The 17,865-nt window shown below is 56.9% G+C and overlaps 1 pseudogene; it reads left to right on the plus strand.

Moving 5' to 3' along the window:
* The first annotated feature begins 346 nt into the window (after nucleotides 1-346).
* On the plus strand, nucleotides 347-16,963 carry LOC119092977 (uncharacterized; annotated as a pseudogene).
* Nucleotides 16,964-17,865: the final 902 nt, after the last annotated feature.

A 17,865-nucleotide genomic window follows, 5' to 3' on the forward strand; every position in this document is an offset into this window, starting at 1 on the left:
CCTGGATAAAATTACTCCGATATGCGTAATCGTCACGTGTAAGTAATAAGTTAAGACAACTGGAAATGAATCACACTCCAGAATCATTCTGGTTTGGAAAATTATGTTGGTCTTGATACAATTCGAACATATTTTAACTTAGAATTACATTCCATCATGGCTCTAGTGAACACTGCTTGTTTTCTGGGACCATTACAAATCCGACTAAAATCAGGAATGCTGGTCACGTTATGGGTCATAATGAGGCAGTAACGTGGAATGCATAATGGATAAGCATGATAGGCTGCATAGTGATGAAGACAAAGTCTGTCATGGGAACTGGACTCAGACGCTATTTTCGTTGCAGCTGCAACTACAGAGATTGCCACTTGCGACAACGGCAAGGGCCAGCTTGTCTACGAAAGGATACCAGGATACCAACTGCAGGGATACGACCAGGACCAGGTGGGACCATCGGCCGCATGTGACGAACACGACCTCAAAAGTGCGTGTTACTGCTGCATAATCGTATGATTATTATTCCGAGTATGTCACGCTCCGGAGGGAGCTTTTCTGCAGTTTGTTCCGCAGCTCACCCTTCATAATCACTCAACCGCTAAAATAACAAAGCCTCTCCACTCCATTGTTTTGCCGTCTGTCTAAAAATAGTTCGAGCTACTTCCCATAAACTTACGACAAAGTGGTAACCACTAATCCATTCGTTCAGTGCCAACCAACCAAATCACACACATTAGCTCCAGCCCCGTCTTGGAGTGGTGTTTGCGCTCTGCCAACTCACGTTGGAACGTGTCTGCTGAGTGGGCGCAAATCAGCCGTTTATTGCCGGCTGTTGCAGTCGACGAAGTCTGTGCTGCCGCTACAACTGCTCGAGGAATGTCAGCGCGCATGCCTGAAGGACCTAACGATCCAAAACAACCTGCTGCGACCCTGCGGATCGATCGACTTCCACCCCGGTAAGCGGGACCCTCATCACGAGCGGTGCGGGAGAGCCGCCTGCGCTCAGCTGACGCTTGCTGGGCACCGCTCGGATGACCTCGGATGACCTGGGCCGAGCTAAGACCCACAGCACATCATCACACTCAAAAGCAAGAAGCGGACAGGCCGGCCGATGTGATAGGGCTCTCGTGCACTGCCGTGTGCGAGGGACCGTGGGTTCAAACCTAGCCGCCAGCCAAAAGTTTCATCGGCGTCTGCCAGTCGGCGTGATAGGTCACGACTCTCAACGTCCTCAGATGCTGGCAGCGTCGCTAAACCACAGATAATTAAAACTGTCAAGGGTAACTGACCCACCCAGCTCGAAGTACCATACGACATAGCCCTTGGAGCTATGTCGCATGGTAACCATACATGTCCCTCGTCGCCTTCAAGCCAACACGTCTCTGTCCCCAGGCGAACCGTACGGCAATGGCCAGTACGACTCGTCTATGTGCTACCTGACGGAAGAGAAGGCGACCCCAGACGGCATCGGCACCTTCGTCCGCGTGCCTGGTTACATCCACTTCAACAAAGTCTGCATGCCCTGTGAGTGGAAGCCCGATCACACAGGCAATACACTCGCGGCAAATGTGCTATTTAACTGGTGCCTACAAGCTTTTTGGGAATTTTGGTGCGGAAAAATGTACCCGACTAGTTTGCATTTCAGGCAGTGCTGTCGGGAGGACCCGGTGGTCTAACAGTAGTGCTCTCAGACAACGGTCAGATAATCAGAAGGCCTGAGCGTTGCTTGCGTACTCACACACCAGCAAGGACGATTGTCTAAGGAATTAGGTCCCATTCTTAAAGGTTACGTCTGCTAAAGCATTAGCTGTTCGCAAGTGCGTGGGCGTTTTCCAAGTGACGCGTCTTGGTTTTTTGTGCGCTCGACGCTATCAGAGTTTGGGAGCATGTGACCCAGTTTCGTGCTCTGTGTCTGAACCTCTCGCCCCCCCCCCCCCCCTATCCAGCTCAGCCCATCAGCCGACACTGTCCCGAGCGGATGTACGTCTTCGAGCGTCATCTGGAGAAGAAGGCTTCCGACCCCAGCGGAACAACTGCACCGAGGCGACGAGTCGAGGACCGGCGGACGTGCGAGCGCATGTGAGTCACCTGAGTCGCCTGAAGTCCCCTGGGCCACTGGGCCACCGGGCGACTCCCACCTGGTCCACTGGACCCACCGGGGCGCGCTGCCAGACCGCGGCAGGACAACTACCGCCATACCGGCAGTGACTGGCGTCGGTACTCACACCAGCGCAGCGGTGTAACTCTCTTACAGAATGCTGCAAAAAAGACTAAGAATTATGGACTTTTAGCCCAATATCGACGGCTATTCTGAATCGGGTAGGCTTGTATGACGGCCCAGAAGATGATTTCAGCCGTCCGTTAAAAATCTCGATGGTTTAAACTAGTAGATGATGCGATGTTATTAACAAGAGGACCCGAGATAAGCCTTGTTTGTAAGGAACGGCAAGCTTCAACCAAACTTGACGAGGAATGATTTTGATTAACACGCACCTGGGTAGCCGGTTCAATATTCTTTGCTCGGATGAGGGTCAGGCTTGACCCCCTGAGACCTAACAAACTAAAATACCAAGAGACAACAAAATTCACAGGGTGGATTGGCCTGTACGTAAACTCATTTGAATCAAAATTTAAAGTTCCTAGGTCATGACCTTGTGGTCAGATAATGTAAACAAGGTCAAACTCCCAGATTGGTGTCTTAAGTGCTCCCAGGCCTAGATGTTGACCTCAGTCATTTTAGGTCAGTGACCTACTCTGACCTTTAAAAAGTCCATGGAACATTCTGTTTCGGTGCCTGTCATTCAGAGATTGAAAATGAGCAACAGAAACTATCCCACAAAGCCAAGCCCTTGAGTAAAAAGGCAGGCTAGTTTTGGCCTCGGTGTAACCTTCATACCTGACCCTAGGTCAATTAGTTTTTGTTATTATATCTTTAATTGGTTTGTTGTCTAAAAGACTTTCAGATAGGTATGGCTTTGTCTAACACTCCGTTGTTGCATCACATAGACCGATTCCTTAGAAATGCTCTTCGCTCACAGACATGGCCTGACTTTGACCTCCCAAAGGTCAGCAGCCTAACAAGTTAAATTTAATTTTGTTGCATCAGAAGATCTGCCATTCATTTTTCACGTTGAACCCCACTCGAGCGCGTGTTAAGATATTTTGCCGTTGACCATAAGATGCGAATTAAAAAACTGGATAGCTCTACGATCACAGCGCTGCCACCTGCAACATGATCATACTTTCAACGCGATTTAAATGCACTCAGGTTTAATTTCAGGTGAGAGTCTTGAGACTCAAGGGTTCTCAAGATAGCTTTTTACCTCAGCAGCAGCCAGCGTGTATCAAGTCGACCGCTTTGTGTGGCCCGCAGGTGTCTGAACTCTAAAGTACGAGGTGTGTGTGACCACAGGTGTCTGAACTCTGAGGACGAGGTGCGTGTGGCCGCAGGTGTCAGGTGAACTCTGAGGACGGGGTGTGTGTGGCCACAGGTGTCTGAACTCTGAGGGACGGGGTGTGTGTAGGCTACAGGTGTACTGAACTCTGAGGACGGGGTGTGTGTGGGCTACAGGGTGTCTGACTCTGAGGGACGGGGCCTGTGGTGATAGACCACAGGTGTCTGAACTCTGAGGACAAGGTGTCTGGGGCCGCAGGTGTCTTGAACTCTGAGGACGGGGTGTGTGTGACCACAGGTGTCTGAACTCTGAGGACGAGTTGTGTGTGCCGCAGGTGTCTGAACTCTGAGGACGGGGTGTGTGTGGCTACAGGTGTCTGAACTCTGAGGGACGAGGTGTCTGGGGGCCGCAGGTGTCCTGAACTCTGAGGACGAGGTGTGTGTGGCTACAGGTGTCTGAAACTCTGAGGACGAGGTGTGTGTGGCCCCAGGTGTCTGAGCTCTGAGGACGAGGGTGTCTGGGGCCGCAGGTGTCTGAACTCCTGAGGACGAGGTGTGTGTGGCCGCAGGTGTCTGAACTCTAAAGACGAGGTGTGTGTGGCCGCAGGTGGTCTGAGCTCTGAGGACGAGGTGTTGTGTGGCCGCAGGTGTCTAGCTCTGAGGACGGGGTGTGTGTGACCACAGGTGTCTGAACTCTGAGGGACGAGTTGTGTGTGGCCGCAGGTGTCTGAACTCTGAGGACGGGGTGTGTGTGGCCACAGGTGTCTGAACTCTGAGGACGAGGGTGTCTGGGGCCGCAGGTGTCTGAGCTCTGAGGACAAGGTGTTGGTGGCCGCAGGTGTCTGAACTCTGAGGACGAGGTGTGCCGGTCGGCCTCGTACAACTCTGTCAACCAGACCTGCTTCATGTGCCCGATCACGTGGCGCTCCGCCCCGGCCTCTTTGGTCGATAAGGCCGGCGAGGAGTACATCGAGAACATGTTGCCTTGAGAGTGAGTACCGACAGCTCACCAGGAGTAGAGTGGTTTTTAGTTAGGGCGAGTGCACCAGCACAGTGGAGTGATGCCACTGTTTCTGGTAGATGGTAAACTGGTGAGCTCTCACCTGGTAAATATATTGTACAGGAGCACGACGCACGTTTTCGCGCACCCTGTCATGGAGCGGTAGCGACCGCAAAAGCCTCCCGTAGGCTATGCATAGTAGCGCTCAGGGGCCATGGCGTAACGGGGATATAAACCCGGGCCCCCATGTGTGTGCCGAAGGCATTAACTACTCGGCAGATTGCGCCTCTTTACCTGGCTAGTCAAGATTATGAGATAAAGTGATGCATCGCAGTGCCTAATATTAACAGGTAACCCAAATTATGAGGTATGTTTCGTACCCGCAGCTTGCGAATGAAAAATATGTGGCACCACTTTTACTTCTTCACGCTGCTGCCCAACGTAAATAGGTGGGTTAAGTGCATTGTTATTATTAGCAGGCTATTAGTGCATACGTGTAGTGATTGTAGACATGATCATTCCTCATGGGACGCGTAAAAACGGTAAACAATAATGGGAGAAACGTTATGCCTTTCAACCGTGGGTTTTATGAATGAGTTTGCTGTGTCCTCATCGCTTAGTACTCTCATTGTACATAATCATTACTATGTGTTGCGTGCTCTGCTTACCGTGCCTTTTTAACAAGCAAGCCCGCATGCCTACGTTTTGCTGTGTCTGCACTCGTATTCTTTTCCGCCCTCACTTGTGGTTTGGTTAGCGCCAGCCACCGGCTTGTTCTGTTCCGTTCTTGCCCGCTCCGTTGGCTGCCTCGCATTCGTTCCGCTTCTCTTGGCCGTCTCCGCGTGCGGCGCCGTCGCCCGCCGTCGCCCCGCCTCCACTTCCTGATGCTAACGCCGCTCACCCTGACCAGCCGTGTCCATCACAGAGTCGCGCCGGTGCGAGCGGCCCGACCACCATCATCTTCGTCGAGGGAGGCCAACCGCTCGCTCCCGCACGCCAACAAGCCCACGCGCGTCCGCGACCTCTCGGTCAAGGAGTGCAAGAGGCAGTGCGCCGAGCACCAGCAGTGAGTGGAGCTGCCCGCACCGCCAGTACCCTACGATTTGAAGCAGAAATGTTTAAACAAGCTTATAAGAATTGTGCATTTGCTTTGAGGCATAGTGGTCTTACTGCACTTATTTTCAAAGATCAGTGCGCTTCTTTGCTTACAAAGTATGGTTTCAGTGGTCTGAACACCTTTTTAAGTGAATGTATATTTTTTGAAAGATCAAAACAGGAATACAAAGATATGTGTTACACATCTGGAATGCAACGAAGCGTATTGTAGGAGCGCGAAGGTAATGCGAGCCGTCACCCACATCTTACAATTGCGCCAGAACGACTAAGCGCTAAAAAGGCGAACCAAATTAAACATGCTGCTTGACTGATCGCTCAGGACGAGTGCGAGGCACTGACGCGCACTCCCCCCCCCCCCCCCTCCGCAGGATCTTCTGCCGGGCGCTGGAGTACAAGCCACTGACCAACGAGACGGGCGACTGCTACCTGCTGGAGGACGACAGCTCTGAGCGTGTCGCCAGAGACGCGGGGCGCTGACAGCCGCGACGACACCAACCTCATGGAGCTCATGTGTCTCGACCACGGTGAGGAGTCGCCACTTCCGGGGAGACTGAGCGAGGGCTGTCGGCTGCTGGCCAGCTTGCGGTATCGTTGGCCGCTGGCCAGCTGCGGCGCTGCCAGCTGCGGCACTGTCAGCTGCTGGCCAGCCGCGGCACTGCCAGATGATGAGGTCGAGTCGTCGGTGGCTGGGGTGCATTTTCAGCATAAACCACGGAGATGTATGGTATTACGCAAAAAATCTGTAGGCGTGGTATTTAAAACTATTGATACTTGTAGGATAACTGGCCCTGGGCCAGCCATTGGCCGACATGTAAACAGTGTCCGGTCGGTATCTGATTGTGTCTGCCAGGTGTAAGATCGGCTCCTGTGTACAAAGATGTGGTCACACGGTCTCTCTGTCTGCTCTCTCCCCCCCCCCCCCTCTCTCTCTCTCTCTCTCTCTCTTCTCGCTCTCTCTCTCTCTCTCTCTCGCTCTCTCTCTCTCTCCCTTTCTCTCTCTTCTCTCCCTCTCTCTCTCTCCCCCCTCTCTCTCTCTCTCTCCCTGCCCTCTCTCTCCCCCCTCTCTCGCTCTAACTTTGTGTGTGTGTGTGTGTGTTTGTGTATGTGTGTAGTCTTCGGCGGGTATCAGTGGCAGGTGCGCCTTCCGCTGCGTGACGGTGACGGCGGCCGTCCTCTCCTTGCAGTGATACAGCAGCTGTCGGACCGAACGGGGCGGAACGGAACGCCGACGGCGACGGCGCCGACGGGCGGCGACCGGCACCCGGCGGCGACGACCAGGTCTTCTTCAGGTGCGTCTCGGCCTGCCCGGCGCAGGGGCGACGGCATCGCCGGTATCTGAGCAGCCAGTCGCTCGCCGTCTCAAAACTGTAGCCGGTGTCGGCAGTGTATGTGTCTCGAGTCACCAGGCTGATCGCCCCCTCCTGTTGTAGTTCCAATCCAGTGATATTTCAACCCTAAACCTCGCATGCGTCTTACTCAATTTTGGTAAGAAAGCGCTGTCACACACACTCAAAACCCCGTAGACATTTCCACATCAGAGTGAGTCCACCTCTCTAATCTGACCTGCCCCAATCTGTCCGTGCCTGACCTGACCCGCGTGCCCACCCACCCCAGAGAGGGCCTGCACCGGGAGGCGGGACCGCGAGTACGTGACGGCGTTCCGCCGGTACAGCCGCAACCGTCTGGAGGGTGCCCAGGTGATCACCCAGCTGCCCGACACCTCTGACAGGATGTGCATGCTGGCCTGCCTCCAGACGCCAGGGTGAGTGGGCTAGCTCCACGCCAGCAGGGCAGGCGGGCCGGCCCGCTGGCTGCATCGAGTGCGACGGCGCTGTTTCTGAAGTAGAGGCATTCTTATTATCGTCCGCCACCGGCCCATTGCTTTTTATCCGAGCTGATGGAACTGGATGTTAAATGGTACGCCATTGTCACTTATATCTTGTTGGATACTAGAGAAGCTCGAGGATTGAAAGCTTGAAATTACATGAGCTTAAACTTCATTTATGCCTTTGGATTTGCCTTGAAAGCACGAAAGGAGAGGTGTAGTGAGTTTCGTGCGCGGATGGATCAGACTGGACGCTGACTCTGGTCTCCTTCATGGCCGGCAGCTGCCAAGCCATGACGTACAGCAAGCGGTTCTCCATGTGCGAGCTGTACCACCAGAAGGACGGCATGGGCGGGCGCTCGACTGGTCTACCACGATGACTACAATTACTACGAGAACCTGCTTGGAGGCAAGTCACATCTACCACAGTCTTTCTTTCATCACTATCGCAGTCTGGCTCCCATGTAATCACTGGATTGTCGGAGGGAAAGTGATGGGTGAGATTTTGGCACGGAATGACTTGAGTTGTTAAACATATTTTGTTCTTCATTAATGCCAACAGCTGCATCCGGTTACAAACACGAAAAACAGACAGTTTGCCTCAGGGAATGCAAGTCAAAGCTGCACCGCACGCTTCAACTGTTTTTTTTTTGTCCAGTCATCTATTGCGAATGCCATTTAGTCCAATGCAACTATTGAGTGGCTTAGTGTTACGGCAATGAATGACCTGTGACAACAAAGCACGTGCACTTAAGTTTCCCAGCATGGTCTTCATCTTTTTCATATCTACTTTCAGACGAAAACTGGCCAAATATTCGATAAGTTCCCGTGCTGTGAGTGCAGACATTCAGCCATGGCCCCTCGTCACACACTTCTCAGTACCGCATGTGGTTCAGTGACTTGCGCGGTTTGCATGAGTCGGTGTCCCGACCATTTAGTCTGTTAGGTCGCCAAGGGGCTATTTTGTTAAAAGCAGAAATCCACTGAAAAGTACACGAAGGAAAGAAGGAAGCATCTGTTGCAATTTTAAAGAACCTGACACACACACACACACACACTCATATATATATATATATATATATATATATATATATAATGTATATATATATATACATAATAAATAATATATATATATATATGTATATACATATATATAATATATACATTATATATATATATATATATATATATATATATATATATATATATATATATATACATAATTTGACAGCACGGTCTGCCCCATCCCAGACCGGATTGCTGCATCCATTAGTGACACAACTGGCGCTTGAGCTGCAATGCTTTGCTTACGTCAACCTTGCGTTTTAAACGAGTGAGGCAACATAATTGGGCTATAGCCAAAACCGAGGTGCATACTTCACCTGTGGGACAAACTTTCTTGAGTTTTATAAAGTTGTGTCCGAAGGCAGCGTACAATGTCCCAAATTTGTGACTAAATCCATTTGTGGAATAAGGTTAGGTTAGCCGGGAAGACGACCTGGCCGCTAAGCCGAGGAGCTGGATATGCTGGCACGTATTCCACACAATTATTTTGCATAAAAAGACGTTCAAAACAGATGAGGCAATACACCAAAAGTCAAAACCACATAGCAGCCACTGCACTGGTATGCGTCAAATTCTTCAGCATTATTTCTACGGGTACATGACAAGGAGAAATGTCGTTGATGTGATCCAAAAGAGCTTATATAATCTACCTGGATGGCTCAAGGTTGGCACCGAGGCATACTGAGCGTAGGCACCTCCAGGGCGGCGAATCTGATCTGCACTTTGCGTATCTCTTCGGTTTTTTACCGGAACGACGGTCCATATCCCCGCCATGGAGCGGAGCACAGCGTAACGAGCGTCGGTGTCAAAGGACACGAATTGGACATGTCACGTGAGGAGCATGACCTGAAATCGGACACCGAACCGTCCGGTCAGGTGACGCCATGACCCAGGGTGATTGACCGCCACCACGTGACCCATTTGTCCTAGTCCATGTGCGTTGAGGAGAGATAGCTCATATGGTGCTCGGGCTGTAGCAGAGGAGATTCTCCGACCTGTGGCGTCACTGGAACCAGCTGCCAGCGGACACGGGCCACCACTGGGTTCCACGGACCGTGGATTTTGGTGGCAGAAACAGATCATACAATGACGGGGAATCATGACTGAACGATGCTCCGGACAGAGAACGCCCCGGGCAGTAAAGACTCCAGTCGAGACGGGCTGCTGTAAACATACGGGCTCCGGACTGGTTAGGGACGGGCGCACCACCGTGACGTCACCGTGCCCCGTGACGTCATACTGCCCCTCTCCAGATGGCTTCTTTGGTCGTGGCGGCCGCGGCGGAGGTGGCTACTATGGTGGTGGCGGCGGCGGCTTCGGTGGCAGTGGAAGAGGCGGCGGCGGCTACTACGGCGGCGGCGGCGGTGGGTACTTACTTCGGCGACGGCCGTGGCGGCGGCGGTGGCGGCCGTGGCGGCGGCTTCGGGGGCGGCTACGGCGGCGGCGGCGGCGGCGGCTACGGCGGAGGCGGCGGCGGCTACTACCAAGGAGGACGAGGCGGCGGCGGCAGTTATTATGAGTCAAGAGGTACATTTGGCGGGAGCGGCGGCGGCTTCTCTGGCGGATGGGGCCAGTCCCGGCCGGCGGGCGGCTTTGGCGGCGGCGGCGCTGGCGGGCCCGGCGGCGACGGTCCGCGCGGTTCATTTGGGGGCGGTGGCGGCGGCAGGGGTGGTGGCGGCGGCGGCGGTGGCGGCGGCTCGGCAGGCGGCGGTGGCGCACCGGGCGACAACACCATCGGGGTTGATGCACCTCCGCCCAAGCCGACCGTCATTCTGGTCAGCGAGGGCGGCGAGGATCCGAACGCCAGTCCAGCCCCGCCGCGCGGCGGCGGCGGCGGCGGATCCTGGAGCGGCGGCGGTGGCCGCTGGAGCGGTGGCGGTGGCGGTGGCGGTGGCGGTGGCGGCGGCAGCGGCGGTGGCGGTGGCGGTCGCGGCGGCGGCTGGTGGAGTGGTGGCGGAGGCGGCGGCGGCAGCGGCGGCGGCAGAGGCTCATGGAGTGGTGGTTCGGCAGGAGGCTGGGCGTCAGGGCGGCTCGACCGTGTACCGACCGGGCGGCGGCAAGTCCCGCGTCATCTCCGAGGGAGGTGGCTGGGAAGACTGGAGCTACGACCGGCGCGGCGGCGCAGGTGCGCACCGGTTTGTCTCGCGCGCTGGTGACGGGGACGGCTTGGACGCGGCCTCGACAGGATCGGGCGACGCTAGCTTGCCGGAGCAGGACGGGGCCGCACTGCAGCGGCCGAGTGGCGCGGCCAACGGCTCGCGGCCGACCGCCGACGCACCGCCGGCGGCCAGGCAGCTAGGTACACGCTGCATGCGGACAGCGCATGCGCGCCTGGAGACGCTCGTATCCCAGGCTTGGTGCCAGCTTTGCGATCCAGGCCGGTAGAGAGGCCGCGCGGGACGGCCGCAAGAGGGCGGGGCCTGGCTGCCCAACTGCGGCGACTGAGCCTGCTGGGGGTAGCTGAGGACACATTCTGAATCCGGCGTGCTTTCCAGCTTTACCGACATGATGATGCGTAGCTAGACGTTCCTGCAGTTCGCTCTTACGAATTTCTTTCCGTAGTCAGAGCAGACGTAGATGGATCGACTTGCATCTCCCCGCATCCTGCTGGCCTTCTCCGGGATCTTCGGATCGGTTTGCCCGGTTTGCGACGTCAGCATACCGCGTCTGCAACGCATCTCCGTCCATGACTGACAGCAATGCTCCCGATGGCTGCTCCGACCGTGGCGTTGGGTCGCCACAGCATGTATAGGGAAGCCTGATGAACTGAGATTGCATGCTGATGCTTGATGCTGCACCTTGAAGGCGTTTTTGGTATGATTGCATTTTGAGCCTGCATGAGCCGTGATATGCGCTGGTCTGAACCGTCTGCGCATAACATCACATCGCTGTTTGCTGAAAAGATGTTAGAATATTGCCTGATAGGAGCATCTAAGTGCATAAACAGTACAAACTACTTTGATTACAGCGAGACCAAGTTCTTATTCGAATGAATAACTTAAATTATGATTATTGAATTCATCAAATAAAGAGAATATGAGCAATCACACGTCCGTGGTAGAAGAACCGCTTTGATAAACATGCAGCTTTGCTTTCCACGCAGCTTCGGATCTGCGGACACTGGGGGCGCCGAGAGCACCTGACCCGTTTGGCGTCCCTCCCTCTCCCCGCTGACCTCCCTCGCGGCCACCAGGCGGCTCCGGTGGCTTCTTCGGCGGCTCCAGCCGCGTTCCCTTCGACGGCGACGAGGGGCGTTACGACGACCGGCGCGGAGGCTTCGGCGGCGGCGGACGCTTCGGCGGCGGCGGCTTCGGCGGCGGCTTCGGCGGCGGCGGCGGCGGCAGCGGCGGAGGGCTTCGGCAGCGGCCGGTTTGGCGGAGGCGGTCGGTTCGGCGGCGACGGGTTCGGTAGCCGCGCGCGCAGCTGCTTCGAGGACCGCTTCACGCTGAAGGAGACCGGCCGCCGCCTGAGGCCCGAGCACACCAGTGACCGGCTGTCCGTCTCCTCGCTCAGCCAGTGCGAGGAAGAGTGCGTGCGCACGAAGAAGTTTGTCTGCAAGTCCTTCTCGTACAGATACAGGTGCGGGGTAGCCGAGTGGCAGTGACTGTTTCATTTTCTTTGGTCTCTTGGTTCTTTATCAAACCTGCTATATGCTAGAGTAGCTGGGAGCGGATGGCCCACGCACATCAATTATTGTATAGGCAATCCTATCGCGTAAATGATAGCGTGCCCTCATCTGGTGACAGCTACAGTAATTAAGTTTCGGACCACTTCTTGACGGGCAGCAGTTACATTGAATGTTTGCTTTGATTTCACTCCTCAACTCCTGACCAGTTCATGTAGGTGCAGCCACTGCGCGAATGAAAGGCACAACGCACGAAAACTCAACACTCACACATGATCGCTGCCTTCCAATTACACCTTGTATCTCGAAGCTCGCCGATTCCGTTGCAGCTCATCCGGAACGAGCGCCTCTCTGGACAACTGCGAGCTGAGCAACTTCGACTCGCGCGACTCGCGCAGCGAGGACCGGTACTTCGAGATGGACCGCGATTACGACTACTACGACCGCTCGCGCATCGAGAACTGCATTGACCACGAGATCGGTGGTCCGTCTGGCGGAAGTGGCGGCAGCTTCTCAGGCAGCAGCGGCTTCTCTGGCAGCAGCAGCAGCAGCAGTGGATTCGGCGGCGGTGGTGGAAGCTTCAGCGGCGGCAGCGGCGGCGGCGGCGGGTTCGGCGGTGGCAGCGGGTTTGGCGGCGGCGGCGGGTTCGGCGGCGGCGGTGGGTTCGGCGGCGGCGGCGGGTTCGGCGGCGGCGGCGGGTTCGGAGGCGGGAACGGTCTCGGCGGTGGTTTCGGAGGCGGGATCGGCAGACCGGGCGGCTTCGTCGGCGGGGGCGGCGGTTTCTCCGAACAAGGCTTCATTAGCACCGACGGAGGAGATGGTGAGACACCCGCGCTTCAGTGAAGCCTTATAAGACCACCCTATGCAGGAAAGAATATATACACGTGTGCGTATAATCGCACATTTAATTACTGTCTGCCATATTATTACTGATTATTATCTGCTAAGCTGCATCCATGCTGCGCCGCTTAAAAGGATCGATAAAAAGAGAAAGATCCTGTGCTCCACGTGTTCATCCTGACCGGCGGCCGCTAAACGTCGCAATACCGGTTTTGACTTCTGACCCCTTCGTGACTTAGCTTTGAATTAAATCGTACTCGGTCACAATGCTAGTCACCATACCCCGGATCAGTCTGTGTTCCCGTGTCTGCCTCAGCCCCCACCCCTGCCTCCATGTCAGTTGGTAACCCGCTGGCCGGAGCTCTAGCTCTGCCTGCGAGTCTCGGTCACCGGGCCGGCTTCTGACCCTGCCCGTGCCTGCCCCCGCCGTCGCAGTGACCGCCACCTGTGACGAGAACGGCATGGAGCTGACGCTGCAGGGCCAACGCGCCCTTCTACGGCCGCATGTACACGTACCGGCACTACGACCAGTGCAGCGTGGTGGGGCGCGGCGACCGCGTCATGTCGCTTCGCATCAGCGCCGACGGCGGCTTCCCTGCCTGCGGCACGCAGAGGGTAGGTGCTCTAACCCTGGCCGACGGCTCCTACTGGCTCGCAGCGCGCATACAGTGCGCCCGCGGCCAATGGTGGACGGATATTCCAGCCTGTCAGGTGTTGTCGGCCCATTCAGCCGGTCTTGCCCGTACGAACCACGCAAAGCACAGATAAGAGGGAAGAAATTGCCGCGGCCTTACCATGCGAGGTGATCTACAGCCCATTGGAATGCGGTTAGTTGTAACGACCGTGATATCTGTGTCCTTGAGTCTTTCCAAGAAAGTCTATGCCTTTCTAAGTAACTCGATGGCGAAGGCGCAGCTCACTCCATTATGACAAGGCCTTTAATTAGTACACCATATAAAACACGCCCCGACGCGCGCGTGCATGCTTCAACTCCCGAGCCGCGTGAGGCGCTGCGTTGTTTAGAGCACGCGTATCCCCTTGAGCTTGGGTGCGGTGCCAATGCCTGCCCTGAGCTCTGTCACGCATGCCCGGCAGTTCGGAGACGTCATGCAGAACATCGTGGTGGTCCAGTTCAGCGAGTACGTGCAGACCAACTTCGACAAGCGCTACAACCTGACCTGCTACTTTCAAGGGCCGGGTGAGGCTGTCGTCACATCCGGTTATATCTCAGCCAGGTGAGAAGGCAGGCGTCGGAAGGCTGAGCTGAGCTGAAATTCCAAGGTGGTCAAACCACGCGGCGGGTAAACTAACGAACGACTGCGCTGCCATTTTCTGACCGATGGAAATGCTAAATCCTAATTGAGGGTATCTTGTCCATGTGGCGCTCTAGCACAGATAGGATGTTGATCCCAGCAGCGATGCCTCAAGCGGTGTGTTGAGACATTCAAAAATGGCAAGATCTTAGCACGTTATGACCACAATACACGCTGAAAGTGTCGGCCATGTGACTCGGGCGTAAGCTAATTCGAGCCGTTTTGAGCAACTCTTGAAAACAGTCCAAGCCTGCGCCGCGCAGCACAACCAGCCCTTCGTCTCGAGTCACGCCGCACGTGCTGCTCAGCGTCGCGCTCGCCTGACCCATGACGTCATCGCGTGCAGCCCCGGCCAGCTGACGCCCATCATCGACCTGCCGGCGCGCGAGGTGCTGGACTCGCGCGTGCGCCTGGCCATCCTGTACCAGGGCCGGCCGACCACGACCATCGCCGTCGGCGACCCGCTCACCTTCCGCCTGGAGGACTCAGTCCGGCTCCAACCTGGTCCACCGACATCTTCGCCACCAACGTCATCGCGCGCGACCGTACTCGGGCCGCTCGGTCGAGCTGATCGACAGATACGGGTAGGCGGCGCGCGGCCGGGGCGGCTGGCGGGGCAGACTGTGAGATGGGCTTGAGTGTCGGGCAGGGCCGCCACCGACCGGGGCGGCTGATGGGCAGCCTGTGGGATGGGCTTGGGTGTAGGACAGGGCCGCCACTGACCGCCAGGGCGGCAGCAAGCTCGCCATGTCGCTATGTTTGAAGGAAGCTGCAATCTGGTTTGGCGGAGCGAAGTGTGACAGCATTGATTCCATGTCAGAGTGCGTTCAGGTATTCTAGATCGATTTCTCGCGTCAGAATCACATGTATTCGCGGCCACCGTCGAACATCGACAGTGCTGAGCGCAACGGACACATGAGCTGACCTAGTTTTCGGGCCACCGAACTGACCCTGGCTGCTTGTCTGCCCAGATGTCCGACAGACCCACGCCTCTTCCCCGGCCTGGACCTGTCCCGCGACGGCAACGGGCTGGAGGCTCGCTTCAGCGCCTTCAAGATTCCGCAGTCCAACTACCTGCTGTTCGAGGCGACCGTGCGCCCGTGCCGCCAGCGCTGCCGTCCGGTGAGTACGCCTCCGGCATGCGTCGGCCACCCCACCGGTCGGAAACTGGCGTGGTGGATGTTAGTGTCGTCGCTATCAAAACGTCACGTCGAGTTGATCCTGAGTGAAATGGTCGGAGTGCCGGGTGGAGAAGAGCAAAGAGGCAACGTGTGGTTTGAGAACGTTGCTGGATATGCGACCTCGCCGACGTGTATTAAGATGGTATGCCTGCTAGTCTCTAGCAGTTTCTAGTCTCTGTCTGCGTCCGTTTGTGCCTCAGGCTCTCAGTTGTGGATGTGGTGTGCGGTGAAAACCGGCACACGTGTGAGGCGGAGACCGTTGGGTTCACGAGTGTGGCTGGGACGGGCAATACAACGCTGCTGACCTCAGTAACCTCACATGTCAATGCCAAGCACCTGCATATGTGATTGAGGGCCGGTACTTGAGTTCTCAGAGAGATCTCGCACCCGTTCGAGAGGTCAGCGGTACCGCCCAGGTCCGCGTTCGAGCCTGACCTCGCCCTCCCGGTCCGTGGCAGGCCACCTGCGCTGTGGACGGCCGCGAGGAGGTGTCGTTCGGCCGGCGGCGGCGACGCGCGCTGCCTGAGAACGCCCACGGAGGAGCTGCCGCTGCCGGACCCGGCCGACGAGCCGGTGGAGCCGCAGGATGAGGAGATCGGGCCCGACATCGACCCCAAGGACAGCGAGGAGTATGTCAAGCGACTGATGAGCGTGAGTAAAGCCGGCCACGGACGCGCGCCTGGTCCTGCACGACTCTCGTAGCACGGGTGGAAGGAGGTTGGTCGTCTCTGTCGCGCAGCCGGCGCGGGTTGGGTCCGATCTTCAGAGAGTCCTCGGAGTAAACATCGCAGCAGGGATGGGCCGGATGCCGGGCCTCTGCCGTCGCCACACACCCCTGCCAGCTGTGTTAAGGCTGCGCTGACGCTGAACCCACCTGTGCTATACCTGCAGGTGTTCTACACCCGGGAGGAGCTGGTGGCCGAGGAGGTGAAGGTTCCAGAGGATGTCTGCATCTCGTCGGCCGAGTACTACGGTCTGCTGGCCACCATGGTGGTCCTGATGGTGCTGATGGTGCTGGGCGCCGTGCTGGCCGGCCTCTGGTTCCGCCGCAGCCGCCTGCTCGCCTACAAGAATCAAGACGCCGATATGACTTCGCCGCTGCCCCGAGCCTTCTCCGCTCCTGGCATCGGCAAGAACACATTCTCCTTCCTGCACGGAAAACGGTGCGTGGGTAGTGCAGTCTCGGTGCTGTGATGGGCATGGCTGCCGCTGAGCTAGCTGCCGTTAATTCGATTTATTTATGAAATAATAGCCATCACAAATGTATTAAATGTGTCGACCGCCACTTCTGTGGAATCTTTTCTCCTGGTGTGCCGGAAAGTGTCAAGTGTAGTATAGCTATAACCGGTGTCATGCTTCCTCAGGTCGTCTCCGATGGGCCCACAGCTTCCCCCAGGGCAGCGCCAACCCGGCATACGACGTGGACGGGCCGCCGGCGCCGCGTGGCCGCAAGTTCGACGACCCGAGCGAGCCCATCTACACGGACCCGTCGCTGTTCGAGCGCTCGCGCAGCCTGCGTTCCGTCTCCGCCTCAGAGTTCGGCCAGACGCGCAGCGCCGATCAGCAGTGACGGCCGCGCCAGCACGGGCGGGGCGCGCCGGGCGCGGCGGCGGGCCGGCCTGCCGCCCCAGTCGACGCCGCGGCGCGTCCCCGGCGCCCGAGCAGACAGGCAGTGAGAGTGAGAGGGATGACGTGCGGAGGACGAGGGGTGCCCCCGGCCGGCGGCGGACGCGGCCAAGAGCTGGAGCTGGAGGAGTGCGCGCCGATGAGGCAGATGGACCGCGAGGGCTAGGGGGCGCCCCCGACCGACCGTGCGGGCTGCGCCGTCGAGGGGTCTGCCGGAGACTGTACTGATGCGGGGTCCGCCCGAGTGATCAGTCCGACACACGCCAGCTTCTGACGCCAGAACGGCGGCTCGGACTGTGAACGGGAGCGCTGCAGTTTGTACTTTTGCTATCCTAGGCGTAGTCGTGTTCATGTGTGTACCTACAATAGTTATCGCCGCCGTCGGCCGCACCGACGGCGGCCTTGGCCGCCGCGCTCGGGTGTTCCGGCCGCCATCTTGCCAGAGGCTGAGTCCTCTGCGTCGCCGGCGGCTGGCATCCAAGCGCCGACGAGTGACGAGGCCAGCTGCGCTGCCCGTCCTTGCCAACGGCAATTGCCGCGGCGGCGTGGTTCCAAATGTTCCCCACAGATGCCACTGCCATCGGCGGGGCCACGACTCGGCGGAGACTGCCGTTGGACGGCCGTGCTTTTCGATCTAGTGTAAATCGCTTTAAAATATAAGTTTACTGAAGGATGCGACGCCAGCTTCATCTAAAATAAACACTTCACCCTCACTGAATAATGTATTACTGCCGCAGCCTGTTCTTTCTCCTGAAGCCTGCCACAGGGCCCGCAGTTGGGACTTTTGGCAGGCTTGGAGTCACTTATGCCTTTCACAAACCTAAGTGAGCGTGCATCCGTCTCTGTTATCCTCTATTTTGCTTCATCCTGAATTCTTCCGACA

This window comes from Pollicipes pollicipes, unplaced genomic scaffold (assembly GCF_011947565.3).
Source record: "Pollicipes pollicipes isolate AB1234 unplaced genomic scaffold, Ppol_2.1 Scaffold_3756;HRSCAF=4406_pilon_pilon_pilon, whole genome shotgun sequence".
In the NCBI taxonomy this organism is placed as follows: domain Eukaryota; kingdom Metazoa; phylum Arthropoda; class Thecostraca; order Pollicipedomorpha; family Pollicipedidae; genus Pollicipes; species Pollicipes pollicipes.